The sequence below is a fragment of the Sinocyclocheilus rhinocerous genome, unplaced genomic scaffold (genome assembly GCF_001515625.1).
Source record: "Sinocyclocheilus rhinocerous isolate Xijiao unplaced genomic scaffold, SAMN03320098_v1.1 scaffold781, whole genome shotgun sequence".
NCBI classification, from domain to species: Eukaryota; Metazoa; Chordata; class Actinopteri; order Cypriniformes; family Cyprinidae; genus Sinocyclocheilus; species Sinocyclocheilus rhinocerous.
Window position 1 is genome coordinate 2201238 of NW_015658395.1, and position 11441 is coordinate 2212678.

General features: G+C 36.4%; 1 pseudogene; it reads left to right on the forward strand.

Annotated features, from left to right (window-relative positions):
* LOC107722126 (cytoplasmic dynein 1 intermediate chain 1-like) overlaps window positions 1-11441 on the forward strand; it is a 58263-nt pseudogene that overhangs the window by 6091 nt on the left and 40731 nt on the right.

Sequence of the window (11441 nt, forward strand, 5' to 3'; positions counted from 1 at the left end):
AACTTATTTATGTAGTTGTATCTGTATTCAATCAAAATAGGCAATTTGGGATTTCATGGTAAAACAGCTTAGGACAAGCTCTGAAATTGAAACGGGCTGCTCGGTGAAGAGCTTTGATTTTCATCGCTGTCAGGTGGGCTGTCATCCTGACCGTCTGGTTCCGTTGAAGAGCTCCAAACCTGTGCAGATTAAGATTCATTTGACCAGCCGCGGCCTCCATTTCCTGAGAGGGGAGCTGGGGGGACAGCTTTTTTGAAAAGAGATGCCTGCCCATCAGTGGCTCTGCTTGAAATGGCAGAACAGTAACGGCATTGAGTCAGGCTTTAAGTGGATGCAGACGGGTAATTCAAGATGGCTTCTATCATCAGAACATCACTTGGAGTTGTGCCTGCGTTTCTGTAGAGGGCTACCAGTTTACTGTTGCCATGATTATTGAGTTCACTATCAGTTCAGGTGTGCATGACCTTTCAAAAGATTGAATGTTGTAGATGAATCCTTTGTAGACCAATTTCTTAATCCAACTACATTTAAATAGTAATATCCTGGGATAGTTCACACAGATAAGTTCTGTCATCATTTATTCACACTTAAGTTGTTCCAGACCTGGCTCTCTTTTTTCTGGAACACAACAGAAGATTTTGATAATATTTTGAAGAATATTGGTAACCAAACCTTTTTCCATATTTTAGATACATATTCAAATATCTCAAATGTATCTACATTTTTTATTTTACATTTATTTTAGCCCCCCCCTACATTTGCAGTAGTAACCAGTAGAAATTATACAGCTAGAGCTATAAATTCAGAAAGACATAAATTCTAAAAAACACATTTTTTTCCTGGTGTTTACTGTAAATACCATGGTAATGTTATTCAAAACAACAATATTCAAAACATCACTGAAACCCATGTTTAAGCTTGGAAGTTCTAAAAATAAAAAGATATAGTGAAATAGCATCATCGGCCTTCCTTTTTGTTGAAATTCAGAAGAGTACAACTCCTTTAAATGGTTAAATAGTAAATCCGTACTTCATGTAGCACGATACAGTATTAATAAAACTCCTTGAGCTGATTGATTTATGAAATGTGAAAGTGCTTAATCAAAGCCACTTCTGCTTGTTTGTAAAAGAATAATGTCAGGATATTTCTCCTTATTAGTTTAAGTGTGGTTCCTACCACAAAGACTTCTTGGCTTCTCCATTTGTTAACTCGACACAGCAGTCAGCGCTGAGCCGCCCTCTTCCACAAGTGTACTCTAATGTACTCCATTGGCTTCAATCATATATCTGAAAGCCAATCATATTTAAAGTGTCATATTTCAATTACATTTTTAAATTTATAGCCTTGTTAAAATGAAGCTCACATAGAGCTCGGCTAATTTGATTGCATCCCCCAGACTCGGGAGCCAGGCCTGGCATAAAAAGCAGATGGTTTGAAAAGCACCCTAAGCATCTCCATATGGACGGGACCCCATAACAAGCAGCTTTTGGTATATTTGCATAACATCACTGGTAGTTGTGATGTGAAGCACAGCTTTTGCTCTTTGGTTCCCTCTGATTTGGGTTTTAAACCTGCAAGCGGTGCACTAAAAACGAGTGTTTTGTCAAATGCAGGCTTTACCTTGCTGCTCTTGTTCCCCTCCATCTCATCTTCTTCTTTCCATCTGCATTTCACACCAGAATCCCTCCATCCTCTCATGGCTCCTTGATCCCTACGCTGGCAACAGCTGCTTGCCATGTGATTGGAGACTTCCTGTCATTATAACTGATGTGTTTTTATTCTTTCCACTTCCTTGAAGTCTGATCAGAATTAAAATTGCTGGTGGAATTTCCTGTCAAGGCAGGTCATTTATTCAGCAAGTGCAACCCCTGACAAGCCTTTGATTGGACGTTGCCCTTAGCAATCGCACTCTGTACAGTTTATTTGTTTTTTCCTCTCGGCCTGCAGATGCAGGTTTAGCCCACAGCTGTCTGTAGGTACAGGTTGTCTGTCCAGGGGAGACCCTGCCCCTGCGAGACCTCTCACATGAGAAAGAGAGGAAGTTTTAATAGGCCTTTCCACCACCTGCTACAGCTTGCGTTCTGTGTTTGTTCAGGCCGGTGCAGAGGTTTCGTCCATTGATTGGTGAAACTAAACAGATGCTTTTTTTCCCTTTTCTTTCTTTTTTCCTCTCTGACCCTCTCTCTCTCTTTTTCTCTGAGTTGGGGGACGCAAGAACCACCCAGGTGTTTGCCCCCCTGAGACTGCACTATAACACCGTCACGAAGGCCAGCAGTGCGCAGCAGCAGCCAGCATGTAGTTTGATGGTAGGTTGTAGGTTCCAATATGCCCTCTACAATGGTTAAAGATGTGCATGGTTAAATGTTTCATAAAATGGTAACACTTTACAGTATGGTTTCTTTTGTTAGCATTAGTTAACATGAACTAACAATTAACAATACTTATACAGGATTTATTAATCTTAATGTTAATCTAAACATTTTGAATCGGGGTTCCCGCGGGTCCTTAAAAAGTTTTTCAAATTTAAGGCCATAAAAATTCTTAAATTGTACAAGAAAGTCTTAATTATGATTTCAAGAGGTCTTAAATTTAATGTGACAAACTTCAAAAGGCTATGATTTCATTTAATAAACATGAGCGCTGCAGGTTTCAAAGTCAGGTGCTGTACTGCTTTGTGTATAGCCGTTACCGGGGAAACAGTTAGTTTTCTGCCGTTCCGAAAGCGCCACCTGCTGGCAGAGAATGAATGTGCATTTTCCTGTTGTTTTTGTTCAGACCAATGCGAAAATCGCCCCATGTTTTTACCCTGCAAACACGCAGAGCTGTAAATGTGAACTAGTAGATCGATAAGATAATGCATTATAAAAATCTAAACAGTAAAATGTATTTATGTTATTTAATTAATATAATAATTTAATGAAAATAATTGTTTAAATTAATATAATAATTAATACTTTTTGACTCATCCATTTTCTTAAAACTGGTTTAAAGGCTGAAATGTGAAGTGTATCATTTTATAAAACCTTTTGTTTTTGTGAAAACTTGTATCTAAACTTCAAATCATGCTTTTTACAGTCATTTCACAGTTTAATATGTTAATATAGACATTGCCCTACCCCGCTCATATGGTATTAATTTTATTTGTGCAGGTCTTCAAAAAGATCTTAAAAAGTCTTAAATTTGAGCTTAAAAATCCTGCAGAAACCCTGTCAATACATTTTTAAGATCAAAAGTTTTGTATCTGTAAACAATGGATAATGCACTGTTAATAAACAAATGAGACCTTATTGTAAAGTTTTTACATAATTATTTTCCTATTCCTTTTGTAGAAAGTGGTAGTTCATCTCATTTGTCCATACTCATACAATAAACCTTTTTAAAATTAATATAAAATTATAGGTAACACTTTAGTATAGGGACCAATTCTCACTATTAGCTAGTTGCTTATTAGCATGCCTTTTATTAACATATTGGCTGTTTATTAGCACTTATTAAAGCACATATTCTTCATAACCATATTCTATATCCCTAATCCAGCAAATTAGGAGTTTATTGAGGCAAAAGTCATAGTTAATGGTTTGTTAATAGCGAGAATTGTACCTTAAAATAAAGTGACCAAATTATAAAAATATTTTAATGCGCATTGTTTGTAAGATTAACTAATTTATAATTCCTGAAGTACTGAGGATCCTTTTCCATTTGGACACTACTTTTTAAAAGTTTGGGGTCAGTAGTCTTTTTTTATGATCGAAATATCTTATGCTCACCAAGGCTGCATTTATTTGATGAAAAATACAGTAATATTAGTGAAATATTATTAAAATGTAAGTATCTGTTTTATATATTTTGTATTTTTCTGTTTTCTATTCTATTATGTTTTATATTTGATTCTATTTTTTATATTTTAAAATGTAATTTATTCCTGTAATGGCAAAGCTGGATTTTCAGCAGCAATTACTCCAGTCTTCAATGTCACTTGATCTTTCAGAAATCATTCTAATATTCTAAACATTTCTTATTATTGTATTATACATACATATCTTATTATTATATTATTACTATGTTGACAGTTGTGCTGCTTCATATTTTTGTGTAAACCGTGATACATTTTTTTCAGGATTTTTTGATTAATAGAACGGTCAAAAGAACAGCATTTATTTGAAAGAGAATCTTTTGTAAAAAAAAAAAAAAAAAAAAGCTTTTATAGAAAGACTTTTTATAAATGTCTTTATTGTCACTTTTGATCAATTTAACACACACACACAGACACACATATTACTGACCCCAAACTTGAGAAGAGACATGAGAAATGTTCAGGATTCTATGCTACGTCTATCACTACTCACAAATTTACGACACTAATCATGCAGATTCCATTGTACACAAGGTCAGAAGGTCTTGTTTTCACTAAAGTACATGGTTTTTCTCTGGCTAATATCTGATGCCTTTGTCTTAACACACTCAGTCGAAGAGTTCCTTAATGGATCCAAAAAGTACTTGGCCATGTGCATTCTGTTCATCAGCTGGTTGTGATGTTTTGTTGACCCAAATTTAGCCCTCGATGCAGGTTTAGTCACGTGCAGGTTCAGCCCTCCTGTTTCCAGCAGTATCAGATCCCATGATAGATACGCTTTCATAAAGATTTCCGCTGGTGGTCTGGGAGAGGTTGGCAGAAATGAAGGCCAAACCTGTTAGCCAGTGGCTCTTTTGTGGTATAAAAGCCTTCCAGATCTCACCATCAGAGGCAAAAGACCTTAAAATTACATTATTGTGAAGCAACAACACTGGATGTTTGTAGCATGTTGTCATGACTCAGCAGTACTGGTCAGTCAGGGGTTGTGACCCATCTGAACTTTTAACCCCGCTGAGAAGCCTGTTCTCTGCAGCCGTAGTTTGTCTCACATCAATCTAAATGTGTGTGACTCTGTTTAGGATTATTTAATTTAATGAACTGTTCGCTTCCGTCTCAGCTTTGCTCTAATGAATATGGGTAGTGTGATATGTGTCCAGGTTCTTGTCTGTTGGTTGGTCGGAGATCTGTCTCTGCTAAGTGTACATTGTTCTTCACTCAATCGAATTACCCACCAATCACTGAGCGCCATATTCAAGGCTCCAGTGGGCTCTTGGCGACATAATTTGTATGAAAGAACAGGCTTGTAATTCCTAAAGACTGCTGTGAGTGGATAACATTGCAAAGGCATGGCTCATTCACTGGACAGTGCTTTAGTGGGTTCTGGGAAAGTCGGCTTCCCAGTTATATACTTTCCTCTGGTCCTTCCATTGTTGGCGTAATGTTTTACACTGTGCATTTTTAGAGAAAGTGACCCCTGAAAATTTGGGGGGGGGAAGTCGTGGCCTAATGGTTAGAGAGTCAGACTCGTAACCCAAAGGTTGTGGGTTCGAGTCTCGTACCGGCAGGGATTGTAGGTGGGGGGAGTGAATGTACAGCGCTCTCTCCCACCCTCAATACCACGACTGAGGTGCCCTTGAGCAAGGCACCGAACTGCTCCCCGGGCGCCGCAGCATAAAGGGCTGCCCACTGCTCCGGGTGTGTGTTCACTGCTGTGTGTGTGCACTTTGGATGGGATAAATGCAGAGCACTAATTCCGAGTATGGGTCACCATACTTGGCCACATGTCACGTCACTTAAAAACAGTTTGTAAAAGAGCACATTAGATCTTGTTGTCGCTCTGTTTTGAGAAGAAAACAGTTGTTCATCCAAAGGGTTAGTTCACCTAAAAATGCTAATTCTGTCATTGTTTGCTCATTCTTAACAATTCTCAGGGCTCCAAATTTCCACACAATAAACATAAAAATAAAAAAATAACAATAATTTAAAATGTAGACATTTTTGTTTCATCAGACATCATCTTGTTAGTGTGTTCACCAGTTTTGTTTCCTACAACAACAAAAACACTACCAGCCATGATGTCCAATTTGCACACAAATTACTCTTATGAATCAGTTCTTTTTAACTGGTCTTTTCTTATTAAATTTTTTTTTTTCATGAAACATGAAAACAGCCTCACAAGGCCTCAGCCATTTGAATCAGTCAGTGAATCGTTTAAAGCTGTTACTGAGCTATAAACTGGCTCCCTTATTGAACTACGAGTAATTTTTCAGTAATGTGTGGTACAAAATAAAGTAACTATCACTGTCATTTATATTTTATGTTTTAGAAAATGTAATTATTCTGTGTTAAATTACTCTATATTACATGACAACACGCAATTAAAGATACATATTCAGTATTCACTTAGGTTTATTTGTAATAAATAATGGTATAATAATTCTAATAATTGTATTTAAAAACAATTACTTTTAAGGAGAATTTTTTGTGCTTTTTTATTCAGTGCATTTTTAATGCTTTGAGATCAGGTCTTCTGCAAAAAAACAAAACTTTTCTGATGGAGCAAGTGGACCTATCAATGAAGTGTGGTCCAGATCAGCAGAGCTTGGATCTACGGGTAAGCCATAATACTTAAACAGCTTTAGCAGGCTCTACCGGTTATTACCATCAGCCGATAAGAATAGTTTCAACACTGTAGTTCAAAAAGTCCAAGTATTTCAGCTGTGCAAAGACCCTTGTGCAAGATAGTGAGACCCAAGGTTGGTTCAAATCCATAGAACTTTATTGCAACCGTTACGATATGAATTTTGTAATTTCTGTACTGCACTCGGTCACCCCTGTCCTGGAAACCATCTCAAGGAAGTTGAAGAGTTCAGAAGGTCATGGAAATGATGTGGTATTTTGTTTCTCACAATCTCCCTCTTTCTTTATTTAACGTGTGCACGAATGTTTGTGTGTGTGTGCGCATTAGGCTTCTTTTGTTGGAATTTTTCAGGGCCATTAGCTCTGGGGGTCTCCAGTGGGAAGTGGTGATTCTCTTTTTTACAGTCACTTTTTTTGGTAAACTTGTGGTGGTCCTGTAATGGTTCCTAATTGCAGTTCTAACTAACTGCTAATCTGAAAGACATTACAGGGACTTTGCAGAGACCACCGTAACCAAGCGGTTGAAAACAACAGTGAATGTCAATTGATCCCAGCCAAACATATTGACTCAATTAATTAATTAAGTTTTCGGGTCAGTGTTTGACCACTGAGTATCTCAATTGTCCAAATAACCATAATGTTTGATGACACAGCTATGATTATTAACAGTCAGGCTAATTGAGATTATAATGTTTTTTTTCTTCAGGTCATTCTCAAGAGCGGCACACAAGTTATATTTGCTGTGAATGCTGCTTGAAGGGGGCCTACTTAAACCATTTAAAAATATTTTGTTTCTGGCACATGCATTTAATATCACCTTCACAAATAATTTTGCCTTGTTGAGTGTGTTGCAGTTGGCGTCTCATAAACAGCAGTTTTCTGAGGGTCTCATGATGATTGTGGTCAAGGCTTTTGCCCATAGCTTTGCCATTCGGCACCAGCTCGCCCTCAGTCTGGGTTGAGCAGGGCATATGGGTCACATATGGAAGCGCTTCATGCTGGCGTGTTGTTTTAGCTCTTTTATACAAGAGAAAAGCCGAGGGTGTCAGTGTTCACAAAACTAAAGGTTAGCCAAAATTCGCTCTCATACAACAGTGGTTGCCTCCATCTCTGTCCCAGGGAGAGTCATGTCGCATTTAGATACTGTTACATTTACTCTCTTTTGATCTGCAATGTCAAAATTAATTGGTGGCATTAGAGGGGTTGTCTGTCTTTTCTCCCTTTGCTCTGTGCTGAAATGCTTAGTCTTTGAATTCATTGCCATCATCTGACTCTGGTTTCAAGCCCAAAAAGTCCTGAATCCCCAATGGTTTGGATCGAGGCCGGATGCCAGTAAAAAAAAAGACAAATCTGATATCAGACAATACAATGTCTTTCACAGTAGGTGGACCATGCCAATCTGGACCCAGATGATTACAATTTTCCTCTCTTACTGCCACATAATAAGATACATGAAACCACCTCAGCCAAAAAATCGGCCCCTGTCCACGGAGCCACTATAATAATATTTGCCATCTGATGTGTGTTGAACATCAGATGGGATACTGTTTCATTCCTCTGAACAGTTAAACTTTTTCCATGTAGCACACAAAAGTTGAAAGTCCCATATTCCCCAGGGTTGATCCTGATTAAGCAGAGACATTTTTTATGATTTTAGCTATAGCAAGTTTAAATATATAAAAGTACTAAGAGTATTTATAAGAAAATAATGTTATATTTAAGGCAGTTTTAAGTTACAAATTAAAAGCAGTAATTATTTGTGTGCTGATTGAAGGAGTTGTTTTGGTTATGTACTATACGGGACATTAGGGGGCACTCTTAGCACATCAACATCATAGAAACTGCAGAAACTTTCAGACTTCTGCTGCAGTGAAAAGCCATGAATTGTGTACTTAAAAAAATTCCATGATATAATTTATTAAATCATTTAATTCCGGGCTATTTCTCATGTATTGTAAACGTACGAATTGAAATAGTGTATTTTACTGCTGAATGATCGCAATTGGTTTATTTTATCACCAAGGTCTAGTGATACATTTTTTGTTTTTAATTCTGAATAAAAACAAAGTCCCATATTCCCCAGGAACTTCTAAGATCGTTCTAAAATCAGGTGAGGTTATGTATAGGTCTGGGTGGTCGTAGAATTGCTGCTACAGAGGGTTTCTTTTAAATATTTCAGTTCTGCATGTATAACTTTATATATATATATATATATATATATATATATATATATATATGTGTGTGTGTGTTGGTTATGTACTATACGGGACATTAGGGGGCACTCTTAGCACATCAACATCATAGAAACTGCAGAAACTTTCAGACTTCTGCTGCAGTGAAAAGCCATGAATTGTGTACTTAAAAAAATTCCATGATATAATTTATTAAATCATTTAATTCCGGGCTATTTCTCATGTATTGTAAACGTACGAATTGAAATAGTGTATTTTACTGCTGAATGATCGCAATTGGTTTATTTTATCACCAAGGTCTAGTGATACATTTTTTGTTTTTAATTCTGAATAAAAACTTTTAATTCTGAATAAAGTGACTTCTTTAAGACAAATTTCACAAAGCGCTTAAATAAATCTTGAAATCACAGAATTTTAGCCAATATGCCATCTTTGTTTTGTGACTTGTTGAAAAGTGAGTTTAGCTCATTGCCTGGGTTGAGTTGCTCATTTTGACAGGCTAGGGTTTGGAAAGTTTGAAGTCATGAGGTTTAATCATGCTCTGTGGCCAGTCTGTGCATGGCGTGGCATGATGACTCCTTTAAAGATGTGGTTCTGGGAACAGGCCAGCTTCACTGGCACCACATTTGCGGGCCAGAGACCCGTTGCATAATGTAGGTTCATTACCAGACCAGAGTCTTGGTAGGTCAGGAATATAGGATCTGGAACAGTAGACGCTCAGTGAAAGGAGGAACTAATCATTTTCATTAGAGTTTGTGATTAATGTCAGTCTGAGATGCTGTAAGGGATTCATTTCACGTCACATATAGAATTTAATTGTCAGGGATTTTGATACAAACTAAAAGACTTTGAGAGGTAATAGAGCAATTTTATATGCAGCATTGTTTCACAATTACTTTGGCTTGTAGGGCTTAGAGATTGAATAAAAGAAATGTTTTGTTAAAACATTTCAGGCAATCAGCTATAGCCAAACTAGTTTGTTTAGTTTGGTCGGATGGTTAATGCAAACCTGTCTGTGTCAGTCTAAAATAGTATCTAGTTTCTTTCTTATTGTTTGAATTAGTGGTTTATGGTTTGAAATGTTTTTTTAACAATGAGCTAAGGATCATGTTCTGTTCTGTTCTAGTAATCAGAAGGCATTTCCTAGTTAATAGCCATTTACTACTTCTCGTTTTGCATCCTAACACTAGGTGAAATGACTGATGTACAAAAGTACTGTATGTAATTTAATATTGTTTTACGATCAAAAGACTGCCAAAAAAACAAGTAAAAATGTAAATCATTTCAGTAGAAATAATGGCTTTTAAATTCCTCAGAGTGATTTTATCCAATAAAATGTAGAAAGTAGAATAAGTTTAAGTAGAATCTAAAATATGTACAATATGTACAATATTTTTTAAATACTGAATCAAAGGCAATCAACTACAGCCAGACTAGTTAGTTTAATCTGGAACCCTTACTGTGTCAGTCTAAAACAATATTTAGTTTCTTTCTTATTGCTTGAATTAGTGGTTTGAAATGTCTTTTTAAACAATGAGCTAAGTATCATTTTCTTTTCTGATTAGTAATTACAGTGCATTTTGTCAAAATATGACAAAAGTTGGATTTAAAAATGTACAGTAGTATGTATTTTAATATTGTTTTACTGTCAAAGGACTGCAAATAAATCAAGTAAAATGTTTATATATTTTCAATGAAAATATATATATTTTTTTTTATTTCTCTGGAAATTAGGCTATTTTGTACAATGAACTATAGAATTATTTACACATTATTTTAGCATTGAGATACTGTTAAATGTACTCTGTTTTGATCTGTGACGTCAAAATAAATTTTTGGCATTAAAGGGGATGTTGCAATTAGATACAAAAAGGACCAAATGCCAAATGGCTTTTAAATGGTCTTTTATTTCATGGTAATAAATAATCATATCATTAGATACACACAATAAAATGAAGTTATAGTGGGAATTATAACACAATAGTGTAATACAATCTCTGAAACTGTAAGAAATGTAAGGAGGTGGTAACTTTCCCAACACATTATTTTAAATATTCAGTCCAATCTGACAAGACTTGAAAATCTCAAATCTAAAACATTTCCTGTGCACGTTAGCAGCGCTTTAGAGAAGATATCTGTTCAAAGTGTGCACTTTCTTTATCTCTTTCCCGACTCTGAACATTTCCAGACCCCAGAGTGCTGTCTCACTCTCTGAGGGGAAGGCAGGTCTGTGCTACGCGTGGCCTTGGGCTAGAAGATAGCGGTACTCTAAAAAGCACTTCATGATCAATCTCAGCCGTTTGTCATGATGATGTCATAATGATGACAAACGAGAATGATGAGGAACGCCAACAAAAGGCCGAGCCCAAATGTGAAGTTGCTTTTCCAGTAAAGAGTCAAAGCATTATTTGCCACAACAGCAAACTTTGAAGAGCCTCAGAACGGGCTTCAGAAGAGGAGAAGAAAGATAAGGGCTGCTATGATTTATGGTTATGGTTTGATGAGCTGCATTCAGTGCATTTTAGCGTTGTCTTTACCGTTTGTCATCAAGCTATTGAGTCATTCATCTATTTTTCTCTGATGTTTGAGGAATTATTATTAGATTAGATTCAAAATTATATATTTTTTTTTGCACAGCACATGTACAGAACCAATGAAATACAGTTAGCAACTAACTAGCAGTGCACATAATTTAGTGTAAATGAGGTACAAATGATAGTATAGTGTTTGTGTGTGGGGGGGGGGGAGTGTGTTAT